This window comes from Zalophus californianus, chromosome 2, assembly GCF_009762305.2.
Source record: "Zalophus californianus isolate mZalCal1 chromosome 2, mZalCal1.pri.v2, whole genome shotgun sequence".
Classification (NCBI taxonomy): Eukaryota; Metazoa; Chordata; class Mammalia; order Carnivora; family Otariidae; genus Zalophus; species Zalophus californianus.
In genome coordinates, this window is record NC_045596.1 from 55,507,018 (window position 1) to 55,533,070 (window position 26,053).

Consider the following 26,053-nt stretch of genomic DNA (forward strand, 5'->3'; position numbering starts at 1 on the left):
ATTCTGAAGTGATTATTCATTAAAGTGACAATAGAAGGGGGCATGTAAAAAAAAATAGCTCAAATCTTGTCTCAAAACCTTTTAAGAAGTAATAAATTTCTAGAAATTGAAGAACACATCACTGTAGTGGTTCTCTAAAGATAAAAAAAGATCATAAATGTATTGTAGTGAAAAACATGCCATATAGTCAAATTAGTTTTGAAAAAGGGAAATAAAGCAGTCATAAATGGAAAATGCATTTATCTAATATCTATACAATACAATTCTTTGGGAATCTCAAGAAGTACACAAAAGCTGACTTGTATCTTTGCCTAGCAGTGGACCATACAAGAATATTCCTTTGAACTAAACAGAAATACTGAGAAGGTGGGAGACTAATAACCTTTAAAACTATCTCTAGCTTTACAAAGCTAAAGTTAGTAGACTACCTCAACACAATTTTTTTTTAAAGATTTTATTTATTTGACAGAGAGAGACACAGCGAGAGAGGGAACACAAGCAGGGGGAGTGGGAGAGGGAGAAGCAGTCTTCCCGCTGAGCAGGGAGCCTGATGCGAGGCTTGATCCCAGGACCCGGGATCATGACCTGAAGCTGAAGGCAGATGCTTAACGACTGAGCCACCCAGGCGCCCCCCTCAACACAATTTTAAATACAAAAAATAATCCTGTGACTTTCTGATAGAAAATCTAGACCCAAGAATCCCCAAATATTTCCCTTTTTATAGCAAAACATCCACACTAGAATTTTCCATTTCTCATTTTCTAATTTTTCAGTTGTTAAATTTAGTTTTGTACAAAATCTGGGCACTTGACAGAGTTGATAAATCACTTACCAGATGCCTGTCTTGAGGAACTAGAGGTCAAGATTTTGTTTCTACAGAATGTGATTACTGGAAATTTCCCTCTGCATATTGTTCAGTCAACCAAGACAATCCATCTAAGCATTAGGAGGGCAAATGCTGAAGTCTGTAGAGCTGTATGAGGTTAATGATTAGCTGTAGAAAGTCTATTATTCGTTTAAGTTTTAAATACGTAAGGAAGGCTTTTTGTTGTTACTTGTGGTGGTAGATAGATAGAAACAAAGAGCCCATGGAAATCTCCTAAGCCTGGCATCCAGAATTAACTGCTATCCAATAATTGTGTGTAGTAAATGGAGGCCCTTTACTTTTACTTTTGCTTCTGATTTCAGCTGTAAAAGCCATACAAAACAGCCACATGCTGTTTCATGGCTCCAGTGCTCTTATTAGAAACCCTCACTTGAAGGTGATTTATCTGTACCTCTAGAACTGCATGGGCAAGTTAGACCAGCAAGACCTTGCTCCTTCCCTTGTGCAGGAGCAAGGGAAAAAGGATGTGAAACCAAGAAAAATTGTAATATAGTCTGTTCCTTAAATGATGCCTGTATTATCCAGAGGCAGATCTATATATCACTTTTTTAAGCCACCTGGTAATAGTGGTGATGGTAGTAAAAACTGTTTCAAAATAGAAAAAAAAAACCGATTTAGGGACACCTGGGTGGCTTAGTCGGTTAAGTGTCTGCCTTGCTCAGGTCGTGATCCCGGGGTCCTGGGATCGAGTCCCACATCAGGCTCCTTGCTTAGCAGAGAGCCTGCTTCTCCCTCTGCATGACTCTCCCCCTGCTTGTGCACGCTCTCTCTCTCTCTCTCTCTCTCTCTGACAAATGAATAAATAAAAAAATCTTTAAAAGAAAAAAACTGGTTTGAAACTCTTGCCATTTTTCATATGATCAAAATATTATCTATGACATGGTGCCTTTTTGTCTCTAGGTCTTTATATCGTGCTGTTGACAAAGGGCGAAGTTATTTAAATCTGTGAGTTTATCAATCTGTACAAAAATGGAATTTGAAGTTGAAACCGCTCATTCAACAAAGTATAAAGAGGTAATTAAGTATAAATATGTAAAGTATAAAGATATATTATCATCCTCTGTGAACATCCCAAACAGTATCTTTGACTCCTGTGGAAAGTTAAGATTTTTATCTTGTAGTCTGCTTCCAGGAAGAAACTAAGAAACAACCTGAATGTCACACTGCTATGGTAATACAGGAAGGCAAAATAACTGGAGACAATTAGATACTTTTTACACATTAGTCTGAAAAACAGAGAAAATTTATAATAATAATATAAATAAAATATTATAATATAATATAATATAAATAAAAATATTTCTAGTTTCCCTTCCCCTAGGCTTTGCAGCTAAAACAATGACTCTCAGGCTCTTATTATGTCTCTAGTTATGTCCCTTGAAAGAGATTGGAGATTTATGTTCTAGAAAAATTGCAGTTTAGGGATTCAAGATTGAGTGTCACTAGATGCTTCTGAGGAAAATGTGTCATTAATGAAAAGAATGGAATTAAGTAATGAGACCCTTCAAGTTAGTTTGATAAGAAGGATGCAGCCCATTTAATTTGATCTCGTAGGAAATGTATCCAGGGAAAGACCCAGGGAAATAATCAACTGAACGTCATTCTCCTCCCTCCCTCAGAGCTCCTGCCAAATAGAAACTGGAGAGCCCAGCATCTTGTTGATGTAATCCATACACATCAGCTTCACAGGGCAGAAAACAGGATGGAATCTGCAGGAATAAACTAAAGATATCCAGCATAGTAAACTTGCCCCACTTTTCAGAGGATCTATTTTCCCAAACTCTAATTATTGTCTAAAAAGCATTGTCAATTTGATTGCTGAAACAATATTTTAAATATTCTTTTCTGTAGGGATACATTTCATAAATAAATATTGTTTGGAATACATTTTACAAATTTGCAGAACTTTGTGAATGTATGCTTTTATATATATATATATATGCATATATATATATGACTATACGTAACATGTGTGACTATACACAAAGCATACACAGACATAAATCATGATTGAAATAAATGTAAAAACATGCTTTAGTCTAAAAAGGAATTATGCAAAACATGAGACTATAAGTGTTTGAGGGATGGTGGTAACACATCAGTGGATTTCATCCTATCCTACACTCTTGGACAAGACTGAAACTTAAGGCAAGATATCTCAAAGCTTAAATCTCTGGTTTCTTATTCCTATGTTACTATGTATGTAGTATGTACTCTGATGATCTTTAAGGTTTGGAGAGAGGTATGGTATGTTAAGGTATGGTGTGGTAAGGTATGGTATGGTAAGATATGGTATAGTAAGGTATGGTATGGTAAAGTATGGTATTGGGAATTTCACAGGCCTTTATGTGATGAATTCAGCATTTTCACCAGAAGAAAATGAATACCACTTTGCCTATGTTCCTGCCCAACAACTTTGGATTTAGGTCATGATCTCCTTGACCAATTAAATGTGAGTAGAAGTAAGAACTTGCCGATGATGCTTTGAGAAACATTGCATTTTACCATGGATCTCTTGTTCTTTTTTGTCTACCTTGAGAATGAACATGTCCCATAAAAGGGCTGTTCCTTCAGCCTGAGACCCAAAATGAAAAACACATGTGTCAGAATCTCAGCCTGTCTAAAGTCTGGAACCATGGCAGACTAAAAACAACATGAACAAGGAACTATAACTTTGTTGTAGTTAACAAGAAGTTTGAGATTGTTTCATTTCTTTAGTAAAGCTGACTAATACAATCTCTTCTCACAGAAAATCCCTAAATAGTTCCTAAGTTGGAGACTAGTTTATATTTTTCCTATGAGCAGTTGCTCTAAAATATCTACAATAAATATGGTCATTCATTATACCATAATAAAGGGACTATCCAACAAGAAGATCTAACAATTGTAAATATATATGCCCCCAACTTGGGAGCACCCAGATATATAAAACAATTAACAAACAAAAAAGAACTCATTGATAATAATACAATCATAGTAGGGGACTTTAACACCCCACTTACATCAATGGACAAATCATCTAAGCAGAAAATCAACAAGGAAACAATGGCTTTGAATAACACACTGGACCAGATGTACTTAACAGATACATTCAGAACATTTCATCCTAAAGCAGCAGAATACACATTCTTTCCAAGTGCTCGTGGGACACTCTCCAGAATAGATCACGTATTAGGTTACAAATCAGGCCACAACAAGTAAAAAGATTAAGGTTTTACCATGTATCTTTTCTGACCACAACACTATGGAACTTGGTCAACCACAAGAAAAAATTTGGAAAGATCACAAATACATGGAAGTTAAAGAACATGCTACTAAAGAATGAATGGATCAACCTGGAAATTAAAGAAGAAATAAGAAAAATACATGGAAGCAAATGAAAATGAAGACACACCAATCTAAAATCTTTGAGATGCAGGAAAAGAGGTCATAAGAGGAAAGTATATAGCAATGCAGGCCTACCTCAAGAAGCAAGAAGAGTCTAAAGTACACAATCTACCCTTACACCTAAAGGAGCTAGAAAAGGAACATAAACAAAGCCTAAAGCTAGCAGAAGAAGGGAAATAATAAAGATTAGAGCAGAAATAAATTATATAGAAACTAAAAAAAAGAACAGATCAAAGAAACCAGGAGATGGTTCTTTGAAAAAAAATTAATAAAATTGATAAACCCCTAACCAGACTTACCAAAGAGAGAGAGAGAGAGAGAGAGAGAGAGAGAAAGGACCCAAATAAATAAAATCACAAATGAGAGAGGAGAAATAACAACCAACAACACACAAACACAATTATAAGAGAATATATGAAAAACTATATGCTTATAAATCAGACAGTCTGGAGGAAATGGATAAATTCCTAGAAACATATAAACTACCAAAACTGAAACAGGAAGGAATAGAAAACTTGAAAAAATCCACAACCAGCAAAGAAATTAAATCTGTAATCAAAAATCTCCCAACAGGGGCGCCTGGGTGGCTTAGTTGGTTAAGCGTCCGCCTTCGGCTCAGGTCATGATCCCAGGGTCCTGGGACTGAGCCCCATATTGGGCTCCCTGCTCAGTGAGGAGCCTGCTTTTTCCTCTCCCTCTGCCTGCCGCTCTGCCTACTTGTGCTCTCTCTCTCTCTGTCAAATAAATAAAATAATAAAAAAAAATCTCCCAACAAACAAAAGTCCAGGGCCAGATTCACAGGTGAATTTTACCAAATATTTAAAGAAGTTAAGACCTATTCTCAAACCGTTCCAAAAAATAGAAATGGAAGGAAAATTTTCAGACTTATTCTATGAGGCCAGCATTACCCAGATTCCAAAAAAAAAAAAAAAAAAGAACTACAGGCCAATATCCCTGATGAACATGGCTGCAAAAATTCCCAACAAAATACTAGCCAGTTGAATCCAAAGAACATTATAAGAATCATTCACCACCATCAAGTGGGATTTATTCCTGGACTGCAAGTGTGGTTCAATATTTGCAAATCAATCAATGTGATATACCATATTAATAAAAGAAAGGATAAGAATCATATGATCCTCTCAAAAGATGCAGAAAAGCATTCAACAAAATACATAATATCCATTCTTGATAAAAACCCTTAACAACGGGAGGGTTTGTTAGGGATAGAGGGAACATACCTCAAAATAATAAAGGCCATATATGAAAAACCCACAGCTGATATCATCCTCAATGCGGAAAAACTGAGAGCTTTTCCTCTACTGTCATGAACAAGACAGGGATGTCCACTCTCACCAATGTTGTTTAACATAGTACTGGAAGTCCTAGCCACAGCAATCAGACAACAAAAAGAAATAAAATGCATTAAATCAGCAAAAAGAGAAGCCAAAATTTTGCTATTTGCAGATGACAGGATACTCTAAATAGAAAACCCAAAAGACTCCACTAATAAATTGCTAGAACCAATACATGAATTCAGGAAAGCCACAGGGTACAAAATCAATGTACAGAAATCTGTTGCATTTATATACAGCAATAATGAAGCAGAGGAAAGAAAAATCAAGGAATCAATCCCATTTACAATTATACCAAAAACCATAAGATACTTAGAAATAAATGTAAACAAAGAAGCAAAAATCTATTCTCTGAAAACTATAAAACACTGATGAAAGAGATTAAAGATGACACAAAGAAGTCAGAAAACATTCTATGCTCATGGATTGAAACAACAAATATTGTTAAAATGTCTGTCTCCTGAGGTAAGGGAAACAAAAGCAAAACTAAACTATGGGGACTTCATCAAGATAAAAAGTTTCTGCACAGTGAAGGAAACAGTCAGCAAAACTAAAAAGCAAACTACAGAATGGGAGAAGATATTTGCAAATGACATTTCTGATAAAGGGTTAGTATCTAAAATATATAAAGAACTTATAAAACTGAACACCCAAAATACAAATAATCCAGTTAAAAAGTGGGAAGAAGACATGAATAGACATCTTACCAAAGAAGACATACTGATGGTTAAAAGGCAATGAAAAGATGCTCAACATCACTCATCATCTAGGAAATACAAATCAAAACTACAATGAGATATCACCTCACACCAGTCAGAATGGCTAAAATTAACAACACAGGAATCAACGGGGGTTGGCGAGGATGCAGAGAAAGAAGAACTTTCTTACACTGTTGGTGGGAATGCAAACTGGTGCAGCCTTTATGGAAAACAGTATGGAGATTCCTCAAAAAGTTAAAAATAGAACTACCCCATGATCCAGCAATTGCACTACTACATATTTATCCAAAGGATACAAAAATACTGATTCGAAGGGATACATCCACCCTGATGTTTATAGTAGCATTATCAACAATAGCCAAATTATGGAGAGAGTTAAATGGATAATATATGGATATATACATATAATGGGATATTACACACCCATTAAAAAGAATGAAATCTTGCCATTTGCAATGTGGATGGAGCTGGCAAGTATTATGCTAAGTGAAATAAATCAGTCAGAGAAAGAAATATACCATATGATTTCACTCTTATGTGGAATTTAAGAAACAAAACAGATAAACATGGAGTGGAGGGGAAAGAGAGGCTAACCAGAACACAGACTCTTAACTGTAGAGAACGAACAGACGGTTACTGGAGGGGAGGTGGGTGGGGAGATGGGTTAAATGGGCGATAAGTATTAAGAAGGGCACTTGTGATGAGCACTGGGTGTTTGTTGTATGTAAGTGATGAATCACTAAATTCTACACCTGTAACTAATATAACACTGTATGTTTACTAACTGGAATTTAAATAAAAACTTGGAAAAAAGATAAATAAATTTGGTTTTGATATTCAGAGATTTGGACAAAAGTACTGAATAATTCAGTTAAAAACAATGTTCAATGGTTTCACGAGTTGACATAAATGAAAAAAATAGCATTTTCTTCATTGGTAAATGAGTAAAGAATTGCTGTTTTTAAATTCTTCTGATAACAGATATACATATGTACCTGGGTAGACATTTATTCATTCATTCATTCATCAAATACTCATGAATACTACAGTGAATAAGTCTCCTTTCCATGCCCTTTGTTTTGATCAGTGAATAACACAAACTCCCTGCCTTCATGGAGTTTAATTTGATTTGGGTTAGAGAGAGACAAAATAAATGTTATCCTTGGTTGCTTGGTCAAGCTGGAGTCTTAATTTTACCATTTTACCATAATTACATCTTAATTTTACCGTTTCTCTTTCTTTGTAATTAATTAGTATTCTCTGGAGAGATACACTTAGTATTTGCAATATCTTATTCCACATTGGATTAGTTACATATTGTAGTGTAACAAATTACCCTAAAATACAGTGGTTTAAAACAACAAACATTTATTATCTTGCACAGTTTCTGAAGGTTAAGAATCTGGATATTACTTAACAGGATGGTTCTGTCTTAGGGCTCTCACAAGTTTAAGTCAAAATGTTGGTACTCCAATAATCTAAAGGCTTGATTTGGACTCGAGAATTCAATTCTAAGATGCTTGACTTGCATGGTTGTTGGCAAGAAGCCTCAGCTCCATTCTAGTCAATGACAGGCAACCTCATTTCTTTGCCATGAGGGTCTGTCTACAGAGCTAAGCATACTTATGATATGGCAGCTTAATTTTTTTGATTTCCAGATGGTTTCCAGGGGTAATTTTTTAGTTGAAGTAAAATTGAATGTAACATTATATTAATTTCAGGTACACAACATAATGATTCAACATTTGTATATATTGCAAAAATCATCACAATAAGTCTACTTAACATCTGTCACCATACATAGGTACAAAATTTTTCTTCTGATGAGAGTTTTTAAGATGTACTCTCTTAGCAACTTTCAAATAGGCAATACAGTATTATTAACGATAGTCACCATGCTGGACATCCCCATGACTATTTATTTTATAACTGGAAGTTTGTACTTTTTGACCACTTTCACCCATTTTGCTCACCCCCAGGTCTGTCTCTAGTAACCACCAATCTGTTCTCTAGGTTTTTTTGGTTTGTTTTGTGGGTTTTTTTGTTTTTGTTTTTGTTTTTTTAGGTTTCACATATAAGTGAGATCACACGGTATTTGTCTTTCTCTGTCTGATTCGTTTCACTTAGCATAATGCCCTCAAACCTCATCCATGTTGTCACAAATGGCAAAATGTTATTTTTTATAGATAAAACTACATTATATATATATATACATAAATATAAAGAATTTTAAAAAAGAGATTACTTACTCATATGTTTTATATATCACATATATGATATATAAAGATATATATATATCTCCACATTTTCTTTATCCATTCATCCTTCCATGAACACTTAGGTTGGGTTTCCATAGCTTGGTTATTTAAAATAATGCTGCAATGAATATGGAGGTGTAGATATCTTTTGGAGTTAGTGTTTTTATTTTCTTTAAATAAATACCCAAAAGTAGAGTTACTGGATCATATGGTAGTTCTATTTTTAATTTTTGAGGAAACTCCACACTGTCTTACATAATGGCTGCACCAGCTTACATCCCACAACAGTGTATAAGAGTTCCCTTTACTCCTCATCATCCACCAATATTTGCTATGTCTTGATCTTTTTGATAAAAGCCATTCCAACAAATGTGAGGTGATATCTCATTGTGGTTTTGATTTGCATTTTGTTGATGATTAGTGAGTACCATTTCATATAGCTGTTAGCCATGTGTATGCATTCATTGTAAAAAGGTCTATTCAGATCCTCTGACCATTTTTTAATCAAATTGTCTGTTTTTTGACTATTGATATTTTGGATATTAGTTTTTTATCAGATATATGATTTGCAAACATTTTTTCCCATTTGGGAGGTTGCCTTTTCATTTTGTTGATGGTTTCCTTGCTGTGCAGAAGCTTTTTAGATTGATGTAGTCCCATTTGTTTATTTTGCTTTTGTTGCTTTTGCTTTTAATGTCAAATCCATAAAATCATCCCCAAGACTGATATCAAGGAGCTTACTGTCTACATTTTCTTCTAGGAGTTTTATGATCTCAGATCTTATGTTCAAATCTTTAATCCACTTTGAATTAATTTTTATGTATGGTGTAAGATAGTGGTCCAGTTTCATCCTTTTGCATGACGTTTACTGTGCAGTTTTTCTAAAACCATTTATCAACATGGCAGCTTTATTTCTGCCTTTGCAATATGTATAATTTTTCTTTCTTTTTTTTTCTTGCCTTGTTTCTGTGTCCAAAACTTCTACTATTAGGTTTAAGACTTCAGTAATGGAAACAAGCATTCTTGCCTTGTTCCTGGTTTTAAGATGAAAGGATTCAGTCTTCAACAATTAGGTATGATGTTAACTGTAGATTCTTTTTAGAAATTCTGGATCAAGTTGTTGTAGTTCTCCTCTGTTCCCAAATTGCGGTTTTTATCATCACCGAACATTGAATTTTTTTAAAAAGATTTTATTTATTTATTTGACAGAGAGAGAACACAAGTAGGCAAAGCGGCAGGCAGAGGGAGAGGGAGGAGCAGACTCCCCACTGAGCAGGGATCCTGATGTGGGACTCCATCCGGGGACCCTGGGATCATGACCTGAGCCAAAGGCAGATGGTTAACTGACTGAGCCACCCAGGTGCCCCACCAAAAGTTGAATTGTATCAGATGCTTTTCCTGCACCAAATGATATGGTAATTGTTCTCTAGCTTATTAACATAGTGGGTTATACTGATTGATTTTCAATGTTGAAACAGCTTTACATATCTGACTAAAATTCCAATTGGGCATAGTGTGTAATTCTTTTTCTATTATTAGATTCAGTTCATTTTTGTTGAGGAATTTTGTGTGTAAGTTCAGGGGAGATAGTGGAACGTAGTTTTCTTTCTCTGTATGTCTTTCTCTGGGTTTTGTTTCATGGTTATGCTGGTTTTATAATGAGCTGGAAAGTATTCTCTCCTCTTTTATATCCTAGATGAGTTTATGTAAAATTCATCTTAACTTTTCATTAAATCTTTGTCAGAATTCTGCACTTGAAGCCATCTAAAAATGGGCATTTCTTTTTCAAGAGTATTTTAATTAAAAATTCAATTTTTTAAATGGTTAAGGACTATTCAGGTTATATCATGTTATGTGAGCTTTTATACTTTATGCGTTTTGAGTAATTTGTTCATTTTTTCTAAATTGTGAAATTTATGAGCATAAAATTATTTATAGTTTTTCCTTATTATTCTTTTATTGGCTGTAAAATTTGTGATGATATCTCCTGTTTTCATTCTTGATATTGGTAATTTACATCTTGTATCTTTGCATCTTGGCCATTCTTCCTAGAGAGATATCAGTGTAATTTATTTTTAAGATCCTGCTTTTGATTTCCTTAATTTTCTCTGTTATTTTCCTGGATTCAATTTCATTTATTTCTGATTTTAGTTTTTATTATTTCTTTTTTTCTGCTTCTTTTGGGCTTATTTTATTTTGATGAACTAATGATGAAATTTTAAAATCAAGGGCCAAAATAGAGAAGAAATAGAATCTACAGAATTAGGACCATGGGCCTTTTTCTGATTCTCTAAAAGGTGACTGAAAAGCTGAACAGAGCTTTTGAGAACTTTGTGGGTTTAGGAATATAAAAGTTGGATTCCAGATCCCAGAAAAAGATGGGATTGGAGGGGAAGGCTTGTATAACGCTGTGTTTTTGAATGAATCCTGAAAACCTTAGGCCATAAAAGTAAGTGCAAATTCCTCTTTTTCTTTCTTTCTCTTGAAAGTGGTAGCAATGCTAAGGGCTAAGAAGCTACTGGGGTCCAGCAGGCAATAGCATGCTTGGAGAATGAGAAAGTGGCAGTGAGGCCAGGGGTCAAGCAGGGGGAAAGACAGAGAAGGTGGCCAGCATAATCATGGGGTTGGGGGAATTGAACAAACAAGTACATTAAAAATAGTGGGAACAAATTCACAATTTTGGAAAATAAGAAGGCTAGACAATAACCCTGAGGTTTTGGATTGAAACTGTAGGTATTTATATAAACTTGTATTTTTTATAGCATATATACTCAGACTTAGAAATAAATAAATATATGTATATTTATACAAATGCATATGTGTGTATGAATAATTATGTTCTTCATATTTGTAAATGCTTAGTAAAATAATTTAATGAAACATTCAGAAAAAGACACAGTAGGAGAAGAGTAAAGGGAAAAACTGGATACAGTGATTATAGATAACTCTCGAATGTTTCCAACGTAAAGAACAGGAAAATGTAGGACTATCTGGAAGATATTTGATGCAAATACTTGTTTTGTTTTAAGTTGTAAGATAGTATAACATTTTTGCTGATGGGAATTGGTCATGTAAGAAGAGAAAATAATGAGGATACAGAGGAGGAGTATCAATTGCTAGAACAGATAACAGTTGAAGAATCCAGTCCACAGTAGAGAGGTTAGCATTACTCAGATACCAAAGACTGTTCATCCGTAGAAAAGAAAAATTCAGATTTTAAGGAAATAGACATAGTTGTTGTTGATGGTGGAGGAGCTATTTTTTTATTTGTGATTAAAAAGAATAGCAAAAATCCCTATAGTACTCATTCTAATTTTAGTACTTGTATTTTTAAAAATGTGTTTTTTAATTTTGGTACAGATTAACTCTAGATAAAGATTTTAACTTCCAACACTGTCTTAATATACTTGTATACTTAATATAAGCTAGAAGACACTTGCTTCTAGCAATATGGTTTTGTATATTTTTGAAAGACAGTCAACAAAGAGCAAGTAAGTAATGCATGAAATACACCATTTGGTGCATTCCTAGGCTTTCTAAAAATAGACCGTGTCACTACACTTCTAAAAATGGAAGAAAGAAAAGTTATTATCTAGAGGAGAAGTTGGCAAATTATGGCCCTCAGGCCAAATCTACATTTCCATTTGTTTTTGTAAATAAATTTTCTTTTAACCACGTGGCACACTCATTCATTTATGTGTTGTTGTCTATGGCTGCCTTCAAGCTACAATGACAGAGTTGAATAGTTGCAATGATGACCATATAGCCTGCAAGTTGGAAATATTTACTATCTGGACTTTTACAGAAAAAACAAAAACAAAAACAAAACAATAATTGCAGGAAAGAAAGATCTAAAGAGTTTCTGTATGTTCAGCAACCATTTTCCCCTCTTATTAACCTCTTATACTTCCATGGTACATTTGTTACACACTAATGAATCAAAGTTGATACATTATTATTTACTAAAGTCCATTTTTTATTAGAATTTTATAAATGTTAGTCGAATTCCTTTTCTTGTCCCAAGATCACATCTAGGGTACCGTATTATACTTAGGAGTCATGTGTCTTTAGAGTCTTCTTGACTAGGACAAGATTCTCAGATTTTTCTCTTCTTGATCACCTTGATAAAACTGAGGAGTACTGGTCAGGTATTTGTTGTATTGTCCTTCCTTCAATTTGGTTTTATCTGATGTTTTTTCTACAGTTATACAATGGTTATAGGTTTTGGGGGGAAAGATCAGCAAGGTTAAGAGCCATTTTCATCATATACCAAGGGTATTTTCTATGAATATGTCTTATCATTGAAGATTGATCAACTAGCTGAGCTAGTATTTGCCAGGTTTCTCCACTGTAAAGTTACACTTCCCTCCCCATTCTAGCCTTCATCCTTTCCATACTCTTTTGAAGGAAGTCACTATTGACTCCTACACTTAAGAGATGGAATGGGGAGTTATACATAGATGGAATTCTTCTGTATGGGATATTTATATATGTTCCTACACTTAATTACTTATTCAATTAATTTATATCAGCATGGATTTGTGGATATTTATTTTATACAGTGGGTTATAATCTAGTACTATTTTATTTATTTTGTTGCCCAGCCTGAATTCTCAGGTGTTCCTTTAGTCATATAAAGGAACTGCATGGCATGGTTCAATTTATGTGCAGTTACAACCGTCATAAATAAATGCTTACTAAGCACTTTCTGGTCTTTACATGGTATCAATCAGTCAGTCAACAAGGATTAGTGTTTCTAAATATCTAGCCCTTGTTCTGAAGGCATTGTTCTAGAGATTTAATTATTAGGAAACCTTAAACACTAACTTTCCTGGAAGCACAGAACCAAAGCTACAGTGGCTACCCCTGTGACCCCACCACGTGATGCTGTCCAAGGCTCTCAATTGTCTCCAGCTCACACAGATGTTAAGCCCAGCTCAGGGAAGATGACAAAGAATCTCAGAGGGTTTGAAGTTCTTGTCTGAATTTTAAATTAAATCTTAGTCTCTTTCTTTCTCCAAGAAAGTTACAAAGATTTCTGGACAAGCTGTGGGGAAATACGATTGATCTAAATTTCAGTCAGGCCAATTTGCAATACACCGATTCACTAAACAGCTAAAGTCAGAAAGATACATTGGTTTATTCTTGTTTAGTTATATGTAGGCAACACCAACTATCAGTTTTACAAACTACAAAATTAAAAAGCTGTTATTATAAACTATAATGTTAAATGAAAAAAATCATGACAAAATGGGTATTTAAAAAATAAACAATTGTTCCCTTCAGAGATTGAAATTCTACTTCTCATCTCACCGCAACAAAATCTTAATAATTTTCAAGACTCTCCAATTTTTGCATAATATGTAACTGTGTTACACATTTTTTAAAAATAGCTTTGATTCTGAAAAATCATAATTACTGAATAGAGTGCTGAGAAATCCCTAGACTTTTCTCCAAGGTGTAAGAATACAAATCATATCAATTTATCCCTAGATTTGAACTTTTAGTTTAGTAATTAAAGATATAATATTCTACTAAAGTAATTAGAGATATAATATTCTGCTAAAGGCACATAGTGAATTTTTCATGATCTTGTGTGTCTCCTGATTTAGAGAAAGGAAGCACTGAGTGTTATAATAAACATAGTACAGAAAAGAAAAAATCACCAATAAAATACAGAAAAATAGGAGACATAAGCAAAACAACATTGCTTAAATAGAAAATAATAATTATATTTTTCCAGCCAGAATCATGAAATTTTCTAATATTCATTACTTTCATTAACACCTAATCAAATTTTATTCTTATAATATTCAATTATAAAAATAAAATATATACCATAGTATGGTATGCTTGCAAAGAAAGGTTTGTCCTGATTGTTAACAAATAAACAAAACTCAGCAAATTTCTTTCTCTGACTCTTTCCTCTTATGCTACTTTATTTAATTTTTCTTCTCCATTTGCCCCTGAACTGTTGGAGTTCCTAAGATAAGATCCACATTTTGCCACACTTCCTAGATATTAAATATCATCTTCATACTAACACTCAAATCCAGGCTTAAGTCTCCATAGACAACTGCCTACATGATATTGCCACCTATCTCAAATTCAACTAGTTCAAAATTAAATCCATTTTCTTCCCCCACAAAATTGTAGGGGTTTTTTGTGTACTTTTCCATAACCTGATTAATGGCAGCACCAGGTATCCAAAGCATAAATATGGAAGTTGTCCCTCAACCTCAATATCGAATTTTATACTCATTCAGATTTCTTCATATCCATTTCTTCCATTCCATTTTTTGCTGCCACTGACAGGTAAGCTTCTCAGCATGTCCCATCTTGTGTTATTGCAAGACTAGCAGGTCCTTTTCTTTTGCATTTCATCACATCCAAACTTCCCCTGGCAGAAGGAGTATTTTAAGTTAGCAGTTCACTTGCCTCCTTAGTTCAAGGAGCTCTAAACTTTCCCAGTGAAATAACCCCAAAAGACAGAAAATGTGTATCTTGAGAATTGGGTAGGGTCTAAGAGAATAGCACTAAGCAGCCCTTTCCAAGCATGACAACTATTTTAAGTCCATTATATTATCTTAAAAATACATGTGGACTTGAGATCATCTGAGAACTAAACAATTAAAATATAATCCGTATGTTAACTCTCTTTTCAGGGGGTTTCTGTGTGTGCCAGTGACAGGTTTGTTATTCTTATTATCTTCAAAATTCCTGATCTGTCACTGAAAGTTCAGTTTGAAGAGCAAGATTTTCTCTATTCTGTTTCTGCTTCACATATCAATAGACCGATGTCCCAATGCTCCACATATTCCACATGGCTTTGGATTTATAAACTGATCACATCTCCTCAGACCATTCCTCCTCCCAATAGAATGTCACCTCGTTGTATTTTGATATTTTGCTAAACAAGGCTGTATTTGGCAGTAAGTGCTTTGAAACTTAATCTTTTTAAGATAGCTTTAATGAGGTTAACTGATAAACAAAGAACTGTACATATTTGTACAATGTGCTGAGTTTGGATATTTGCCAATTGGTCTTGAAAAATGTTTGCCACTTGGTCAAGGAAAAGTCAATTGTTCTAGGCTTGTTTCCTCATCTCAAAGTGAGATAATAATAGAAGTTTTCTTTTGAGTGTCTCATTTGAATTTCAAGAGAATTAGAATTTTAATTTTTTAAATTTTTTATTGTTATGTTAATCACCATACATTGCATCATTAGTTTTTGATGTACTGTTCCATGATTCATTGTTTGCGTCTAACACCCAGTGTTCCATGCAGAACATGCCCTCTTTAATACCCATCACCAGGCTAACCCATCCTCCCACCCCCCTCCCCTCTAGAACCCTCAGTTTGTTTTTCAGAGTCCATCGTCTCTCATGGTTCGTCTCCCCCTCCAATTTCCCCCCCTTCATTCTTCCCCTGCTGCTATCTTCTTCTTCTTTTTTTTTTTTAACATATATTGTGTTATTTGTTTCAGAGGTACAGATCTGTGATTCAACAGTCTTGCACAATTCACAGAGCTCACCATAGCACAATTATATACATGTATTTAACATACATGGTGCAGCACCAAGGCACACAGAGTTTAAAAATGACAGCTAGTAGCATGTGGTATTAGTGCTGATAGTGAGGCTGGGGTGGCTTCTGGCCATTCTTAATATGCTGCATATACTAAGTAATCAGCAAATAGTAGCAATTTAGTCAGTAGTAGTAGTATTAACAATACCATTTTAATGCCTCTACAGAACTGGTAACTCGGGAAAAAGATTGCTCAAATGTGAAACAACTCTGAAGAAAACAAACTGGGTCCATAAGCAAGAACAGACTTCAATAGGTGTTTGCCTATAACTATTTCAACTTGTGACTTCCTATAGCAATTGAGGCAAATTGCATGACTATCTCACCCTTTCTCATGAAGGGAGAAAATTTTGGTTCATGATTTCATCTGGTAGCGTTGTATAATTGGTAGATGGATTGTTCTTCATCTCCTGGAAAGAAGTATGTTGTACAATCTTGTCCACAACTCCTCTGATGGCTGCCTTCCCAGAAATTGTATCACTTTGATCACCTCTTTTCTGATATCCTAGGAAGGAAAAAATATTTTGAAGACTCAATTACTAAAGTTAAATTCATTACTATTTGGATTAAAAAAAAGAGAGAGAGAGAAAAAAATTTCCCCTTTTGTCCTCACTGGTATTGGAATTAGGCTTCTAACAAGGAAGAACACTTCTTGGAGAAGTGGGTTTTTTTTAACTTCTCTAGGCATAATTTCCCATAACCATAAGATGGATATAAAATTTGCTTCAAAGAGTGTTAGAACACCAAATGAGATGATGTTTATAAAATATTTATTGTAGTCCCTGATGCTTAGCAAATGCTCAATAACCATTATCTATGAATATGAATATATACTCTCAAAGACTAGAGTCCCCTGTGAAAGAATAAGTTTGGGGCTGAAAATATGTAGATAGTTTTCATTTTTTCTTCTAATTTATTGGTGCACATGCCAAGAAAGACAGTAACCAAAAAGATTAAGAAAAGGTATAAATACTCAAATACTCAACATGGAACATCCAATGTATATGAACCATAGCTACAAACATCCCCATCCCTATATCACTTCTATTGTGTGCCCTATTATCCAGCTAAATCGCTCAATGCAACTTTTCGCAATACCAACTATAATGCTTGTTTTGGTGTATAGTTCCCTTTACAAAGAATGCTACTCTTAAATTTTCTGTCCTACAAATTACAACTTGCCTGTCAAACTTCAGCTTAAGTATTAACTTCTTTGGCATGATTTCCCTGACTATTGCAATTTGAGTAAGATGACCCTATTTTTGCTCCTGTAAATTCCCATATAAGTCTTTATTCTCATCATTTTATTTACTTGTCTGTCTGCTGTCTTGTTTTATTTTATGAACTCAGGTTCTTTTAAATTTTATCTTTGATAATTTTTTGAGACTTGGGCTTCAATATATTCATTCACAGAAGAGTTTTATTTATTAGCTTCAAATCTATGCTAAAGTATCTGGATTATTATAACTTTTGGAGGTGGCTGCATCATCTATTTAAAGACAGATTTTTATATCTAGAGTGTTGTCAAATGCTAAAATTTTAGAAATTACTAAGTTGCCCATATGTTTTCTTTTTCTAAAGTGTTTATTTTAATAACATAAAGTGTTATATTAGTCTCAGGTGTACAATAGCCCATATGTTTTCAATTTCTCACGTCCTTCATGTCTTCCTAGAAAAGAAATAGCACATGTGGATTATTTCTCTTTTCCCACCAAGATTTTGCATGTTTATACCAGGAACCATATGGCACTAAAGTTAGAGATAAAAACAATGTAAGGGCATAATATCATCTTTATACAGTTTGAAAATCAGTATTCAAACAACAGTAGCAATAAATAAATATAAATAAATGATCATGGAATTAAAACTAGAGATCAGTCACACATCCTTTTTTTTAAGATTTTATTTATTTATTTGAGAGAGGGGGAGAGTGAGCATGAAAGAGAGAATGAGAAGGAGAGAGAGAGAGAGAAAGCACCAGCAGGAGGAGAGGCTGAGGGAGAGGGAGAAGTAGACTCCCTGCTGAGCAGGGAGGCGGATGCGGGACTCGATTCCAGGACCCTGAGATCATGACCTGAGCTGAAGGCAGACACTTAATCAACTGAGCCACGCAGGTGCCCTGCTGTCACACATCTTAAGCAAATTTCTCTGCAGCAAGAGAGGCAAAGTATGTTGAGTTATCCATGTACAGAAACATATTCTAAATTTTCATTATGACATGGTTTGTGACACAGAAAAAGTGAAGGAAATATCCTCCCATTAACTTGATTCAGAGCTTTATAAGAACATTTAAGTGTGTGTGTGTGTGTGTGTGTGTGTGTGTGTGTGTGTGTGTATAATCAAACTGTCAGTAAAGAGAGTGCAGTGAGTGGAACTATTAATGATCTTATAATCTGAATTCAGTCTAGGTCTCAAATTGACTGTTTACAAATTATCTTTGGCAACTAAAGCCAGTAACTATACAATTTTTTATTATACTACCTGCAGTTTATATAGTAGGAGTGTTTTGTTAGGGACCTTTAGTGTTCGTCTCATCTCAAAAAAGTTAGAAGATTCTGATGATGATATGATATGCTAAAATGCCGTCTCTCTCTGTCTCTTGCCTCTCTTATCTTGTCTCATGCATATCCCAGTGTTTCACCCAATAAGAAGCTGACAGAATAATATAATGTTGTCCACGTCAAAGTATTCTGCTTTGCATTGTCATTGCCTACCCCTTCTGTTCTTTGATTCTATTGACAGTTGTTCCTAACAGAAAAAGTTATATGATTATATTTATAGTGCCTTATTCATCCATTTTGCAGAGATGCAACATTATCTTTCTCTGCCTCACAATGGGGGTTTTGATGGTCTTGAGGCAACTGTTTAGCATAATTTTTTTTTCCAAAATGCAACAAAGTACATATATTCTACTTTTATTAAGTCCATGGTATTTCCTATAGATATAAAGATGATATTATTTTCATTTTTCTTGCAATTATTACTACAGGATAAGAATGGCCTTCTTTAGATAATAGTGGACTCTCCTGAACCCTTTCTTCCTCAACTTTAAATAGTTGCTGTTGTCTGGAGTTAAATAAAAAGGTAAAATCTCCCAGATTTTCTGCTCAAGTAACTCTTACATGGTTCTGAGAAATCTAGTTGAAACATTCAGACTGTACCCTGGGTGGAAAGAATAAGAACTTTGTAGATATTCAGACTTCTTTGTGAATTCTGAACCCAGAAAGCACTTGAAATTTTCCTTGGAAACAAGTGGGCATTCTCTCTTCTCTATTTCCTTGCCCCCTTATTCAGTAGAGTTGTAATGCCATGAAATACTTTTCTAATAAAAAGAAATGAGAGAAAATTGGACACTGAATCTCTGTCATAGAGAGGAAAATCTGTTCCTTCCAACCTCCAAACATACTTTTATATATTTATTTTTAGGCACTGAACTGGAGTGTCCAAATTCTGCAATTTGCCATCCACATCTGGAAACTCTATGCTCGCTCTGGAGTTCAAAGGCTTCTAGAATTTCTGTGTCTTAATTAAGGATCAGAAAAGATAACAGACCAGAACAGACAACAAAAATTTTTTCTCAGAGATGTCATTTGTCTTGTATCATTTACCTTGAAAGAGTTGAGAGTAAAGAAGCTGCTCTTACCTTGTCCATTCATGGATTTTTCCACAAACTCTTGAAAAGATCCAGGATCTGGATGAACAGTTATCATTAGAAAGAAATAACAAGAAGAAACGACCACATCTTTGGCATTCCGGCAAAGATAGATCATCTAAAAGGGTGAAATTATATATGAAATCTCTTAATTTTTTTCAAACATAGTCTCATCAAGATGTAGAAAGAAAACGCTTAGGTTTTCAACTACAAACATAATACATATTCATTGTAGAAAGTGTATGAAATGTATGAAATTATAAAGAAGAAAAATTCTTCAGTAACCTGAAGTGACAGCATCTTTTGTACAGTTGCTCAGGGCTAGTTCTCACTTTTCATTTTTCATGCCATTTTCACATATAACAACTCATTTTAATGTCACAAATTTCATGCAATCTTAGAGGAAAAAACATGTTTACTGAGGGTCTCCTAAATGCACATTTATCTCAGTAAAAATATAATCTTCATCAACATGGTTGAGCTTCCATATTACATACAGAAGAAGCACCAATCAGAAATAGCAATCAGGAAGCCTTGGTTTTCATTGCCAGTGTGACACTAAAAAGTTCTATCATCTTGTGCAAAGCACCAATTTTCATTCTAAATTTTCTGTCCAATAAACAAGTGGGGTTGGGATCTTTATGGTCTCTTCTAGGTCTGATACTGAGTGCTGCAGGAAAAGATCTGCAGAAATAAACTCCAAATCCCTGTGGTCTCTCCACTCCTTCCCACAGGCACCTGATCAATGCCATTAGGGAAGACTATTCATGACTCTTCGCTGTTTACTGGATTTGGTTTGGCTTACTGGCTTGTCTTAACTCTTCAAATTTCTACACTTTCAAACAATTTTAAAGAAATATTCTCATTTATTTTAAGAAATATGGCTCTTCACTATCTTGCTCTCTTAAATAAATAAATAAAATCTTTAAAAAAACAGAAATATGGCTCTCATTTTTAAGGTCCTGCTCGAAAATCCTCCAATTACTCCCCTCTCCCCAAAAAAGTGAACTTTCTTTTCTTATCAAAGCTATCATTAGCCATATTAAACTTTTCCAATCTAATTTAATACTCTTCCTACTTCTTTTTGCATATTAGCTGAATGGAACTCTGGAATGCAACCTGGAGGGGCCTGCCTTTTTCTTTGGTCTCTTCTTGCCTTCCATGTATGGATGCCAGTTTGTTCTAACATTTGGTCTTTGACCCTGGGTCCTGACCCAGGGCACTAAACCCTTGGAATTTCTGGGCGACAGCAATATCTTTTGTTCCAAGGAGGTGACTCTGGGTGAGCTCCTGGATGGCTCCTGGGTGGCAGCTGGTCATCTGAAAAACCAAGCCATGATGAGAAGCTTGGAATTTTCAGCTCCACTCACCATCCTCTGTGAGAAAAGAGAGGGGCTCAAAATGAAGTTAATGATAGGTAATGACTACTAAGTGATGAAGCCTCTACAAAAATCCCCAAAGTGTAGAGTTCACAGAGCTTCCAGGTTGATGAGAAAGGTAATGCCACCCAATTCCATGGAGGGCAGAAGCTTCTGAACTCCAGAACCTCCCAGACCGTCCTTATGCATCTGTTCATCTGCCTTTCATCTGTTTCCTTTATCATATCCTTTAATAATCGGATAAATATAAGTAAGTGTTTCCCTGAGTTCTGTGAGCCTCTCTGGCAAATAATTAACTCCAAGGGGGAGGTTATGCGAACCTCTAATTTGTAGCCAAGTCAGACAGAAGTTGTGGGTAACCAGGGACCTACTACTCTTGATTGGCATCAGAAGTGGGGGGAAGTCTTGTGGGACTGAGCCCTTAACCTGTGGGATCTGACATTCTCTCCAAGTGGGCAGTGTCAAATAATCCTAAAATTTGCGTGGAACCAGAAAAGACCCCGAATAGCCAGAGGAATGTTGAAAAAGAAAGGCAAAGCCGGTAGCATCACAATTCTGGACTTCAAGCTCTATTATAAAGCTGTAATCATCAAGACAGTATGGTACTGGCACAAAAACAGACACATAGATCAATGGAACAGAAGAGAGAACCCAGAAATGGACCCTCAACTCTATGGCCAACTAATCTTCGACAAAGCAGGAAAGAAAGTCCAATGGAAAAAAGTCTCTTCAACAAATGGTGTTGGGACAATTGGACAGCCACGTGCAGAAGAACGAAACTGGACCATTTCCTACACCACACACAGAAATAGACTCAAAATGGATGATAGACCTAAATGTGAGACAGGAATCCATCAAAATCCTAGAGGTGAACACAGGCAGCAACCTCTTCGACCTCAACCACAGCAACTTCTTCCTAGAAATATCCCCAAAGGCAAGGGAAGCAAGGGCAAAAATGAACTATTGGGACTTCATCAAGACAAAATGCTTTTGCAGAGCAAAAGGAAACAGTCCACAAAACCAAAAGACAACCAACAGAATGGGAGAAGATATTTGCAAATGACATATCAGATAAAGGGCTAGTATCCAAAATCTATAAAGAACTTATCAAACTCAACACCCATAGAACAAATAATCCAATCAAGAAATGGGCAGAAGACACGAAGAGATATTTTTCCAAAGAAGACATCCAAATGGCCAACAGACACATGAAAAAGTGCTCAACATCGCTTGGCATCAGGGAAATACAAATCAAAACCTCAATGAGATACCACCTTACACCAGTCAGAATGGCTAAAATTAACAAGTCAGGAAACAACAGATGTTGGCGAGGATGCGGAGAAAGGGGAACACTCCTACACTGTTGGTGGGAATACAAGCTGGTGCAGCCACTCTGGAAAACAGTATGGATGTTCCTCAAAAAGTTGAAAATAGAGCTCACCCTACGACCAGCAATTACACTACTGGATATTTACCACAACGATACAAACGTAGTGATCTGAAGGGGTATGTGCACCCCAATTTTTATAGCAGCAGTGTCCACAATAGCCAAACTGTGGAAAGAGCCTAGATGTCCATCAACAGATGAATGGATAAAGAAGATGTGACACACACACACACACACACACACACACACACACACACACACACTGGAATATTATGCAGCCATCAAAAAATGAAATCTTGCCATTTGCAATGACGTGGATGGAACCAGAGGGTATTATGCTAAGCAAAATAAGTCAATCAGAGAAAGACATGTATCATATGACCTCACTGATATGAGGAATTCTTAATCTCAGGAAACAAGTTGAGGGTTGCTGGAGTGGTGGGGGGTGGGAGGGATGGGGTGGCTGGGTGATAGACATTGGGGAGGGTATGTGCTATGGTGAGCACTGTGAATTGTGTAAGACTGTTGAATCACAGACCTGTACCTCTGAAACAAATAACACATTATATGTTAAAAAAAATAGTAGGAAGGGAAAAATGAAGGGGGGGAATCAGAGGGGAGAAAAACCATGAGAGACTATGGCTTCTGAAAAACAAACTGAGGGTTCTAGAGGGGAGGAGGATGGGGGGATGTGTTAGCCTGGTGATGGGTATTAAGGAGGGCATGTATTGAATGGAGAAAAAAATTCCCAAGAATATATTTCATAAATATAAAATTATCTGGACAAACTGATAATTAGTAATCTGTTTTCTCACTGGAGAGGGTAAAATCTGTAAATGTCCAATATGATTTTTACACAAATCTGTAAATGTCCAATATGATTTTTATATAACATGACTTCTATTTGCTTCTCTAAATTGGGACAAACCAATCTGATACTTACTTCATTTTGGCCTCAGATCACACACCAGAAGAGAGACACAATGAAAGAGAGTTTTTCCTTTGTTTGTTTTTGACTAAAGAAAGGCTTAACGTGTTTTGGAAACACAGAATACTAGTCTTGCATGTTCTAACTAAAAATGAAAAAAATCCCAGTCCGTAATGGCAGACTCAACTTTTTGAAGACCTCCCTCTCAGGTATGTTAGATGTAATCTCACCAAAATTATGAGATATTGATTAAAAATTAGTCTTGTTAGTAAATCAGCTTGTTGAGCACCTGGGTGGTTCAGTCAGTTAAGTGTCTGCCTTCGGCTCAGGTCATGACCTCAGGGTCCCGGGATAGAGTCCTGCATCGGGCTCCCAGCTCACTGGGGAGTGTGCTTCTCCCTCTCCCTCTACCCCTCCCCCCACTCATGTTCTCTCTTTCTTTCTCAAATAAATAAAAATCTTAGAAAATAAAATAAAATGAGATATAAAATAAAATAAAATAATAAAATAAATCAGCTTGTTCCTTCAAACTTCCTTGCTCTCAGAAATAGGAATCTTTCACTAGAAGAAATATGAATAACAGGTGTTACTTGCCCAGGCTCTTGATTTGTTTATTCATGTGAACAATTTTTCTTGGTATTCTGCCAAGTTTGCAAATATTAGCTTACAGTCAATTGGGAGTAGCTGATTTATCCTTCAGCACTTGGCTGACTTCTGGCTGCCCCTTCATGGTCAATTTTGGTCTCAGAGTTAAACTGAGTGGCATATAATAAAATCTCTTTTTTTATTAACTTCTCTTGGTAAATTATCTCGTATCACAATGTATGGACTCATCCTCTAGCTGCTCTCTTCTTTCTCAAAAGATCCATTTCAGTTAGAAATTGTCAATTTTATTTTCTGAGTATAAAGGTCACTATTGTCTAGAAACACCAACCAAGAAAAATTGTTATAACTGTTCTTTATAAATTCAATTGCATTCAAAAAGAATTTTTCTTTTTCCTCCTTATTTCTTCTTTCCTTCCTGTTTTCTTTCTCCCTTTCTCTATCCTTCCCTCCTCCATCCCCTAATCTGCCTCTCACCCAGCAAATACTCTGTGTGAGCGCCTACCTCATTTCCAGACACAGTGTTAAGTGTCAGAGATACATGGTGAATGCTGATGAATAGAGCTCACTTAGTCCTTACCATCTTCCACTTACTCAGGTTTGGGGAAAATGGTTGAAAGTAGCCAATATCCAGCTTCAGCACTATGTCACAAAGCAGATGCTCAAAAATACTTGTTAAATTTAATTGCTAGATCGAATCTCTCTGAGCTTTCTCGTTTCTATTAAGGACTCCTAGATAAAATAGCGACTATTTTGCCAATAATATACCTGACTATGATTGGCCGAGGACTTGGATTTCTGCTATATTTATTTGATGTTTTTCACTTAAAAATAACAGTTATATATATAGGCCTATGGTGGTATTTGACTACTTCTGTCATATTTCACAGAACTGATCACCACACTAGAAGTCAGTCTCCACTTTGTTTCTACCCTGCTTGCTGTTTCCTCCTTAGTGAAATGGAGAACATGTCCAGCATGCAGAACTTACAGAGTCACTATGATACCATAGTTTTATGTTAAAATTCTTTAAATAGCAAAGCACTATATAATGCAAGATTTATTTTTTATGACAAGTGATTTAAAAAAGGCTTCAAAATGCTTTACTCTATTAAGTAACTAAAGTATTAATAAAGACTTTATTCTCTCTGTATTTCCATTTTTAACAGCTTTGTGATACATAATTTGCATCTAAATTTCCTATTTCTAAAATCTAAATGTTAACATCAGTAATAATAGTAAAAATACAACCTGTCCAGATGATCCTGGGGAAAAAACTGGGTGATCCAATTTAGTTTTCTTCAATCTCCTCTCAGGTTTTAGGCTGCCAAAAAAGATGAGAACCACTTAAGCATTTGAAATTTTCTGGTGAGCTTTCATTCCCAATGCTAGAGAAGGAGGCAGAGTAATTTGTGGGTCTTGGCTTTCTAGCGTCTGTGATGCAGTGGAGTATCACAAATACTTACACATACCTGCTGATGCATTTAGCCACAGAGTCATGCTCACTCATACAGAGATGTAAAAAGCCTCTGCTGTTATTTTTCATTCTTGGCTCATAATCAAATTTGCCAACAGCAATCAATGGGTTGGGGAGAGGGAGGGAGAGGAAATGAAGCGGAAATGAGGGAGAAGGGGTTTGGAGCAAAATATAAGAGAGCTTGGAAGGGGGGGGTCTTTTATTTACTCTCTGATGAATAATACAGTGAAATTGACCTTCAAAAGAATAACCTTCCCCGGGGGAATGAGAGGAGAGAAGAAAAGGAGGGGGGAGAAAAGCAATAGGAGGGCAGTGAGGACGCTGGAGCAGGAGACCTAGCTCAGTTTACTGAGAGCTGTCAAAGAAGGCTTTGTAGTGCCTGGTTGTGTCCTAACAAGGCAATTGGAAAACACCTCCTACTTAAGATCTTCACTTT

At 35.5% G+C, this 26,053-nt stretch overlaps 1 pseudogene; it reads right to left on the reverse strand.

Moving 5' to 3' along the window:
- Positions 1 to 25,789, reverse strand: part of LOC113925563 — an 83,339-nt pseudogene extending 57,550 nt beyond the window's left edge.
- Between the last annotated feature and the right edge of the window lie 264 nt (positions 25,790 to 26,053).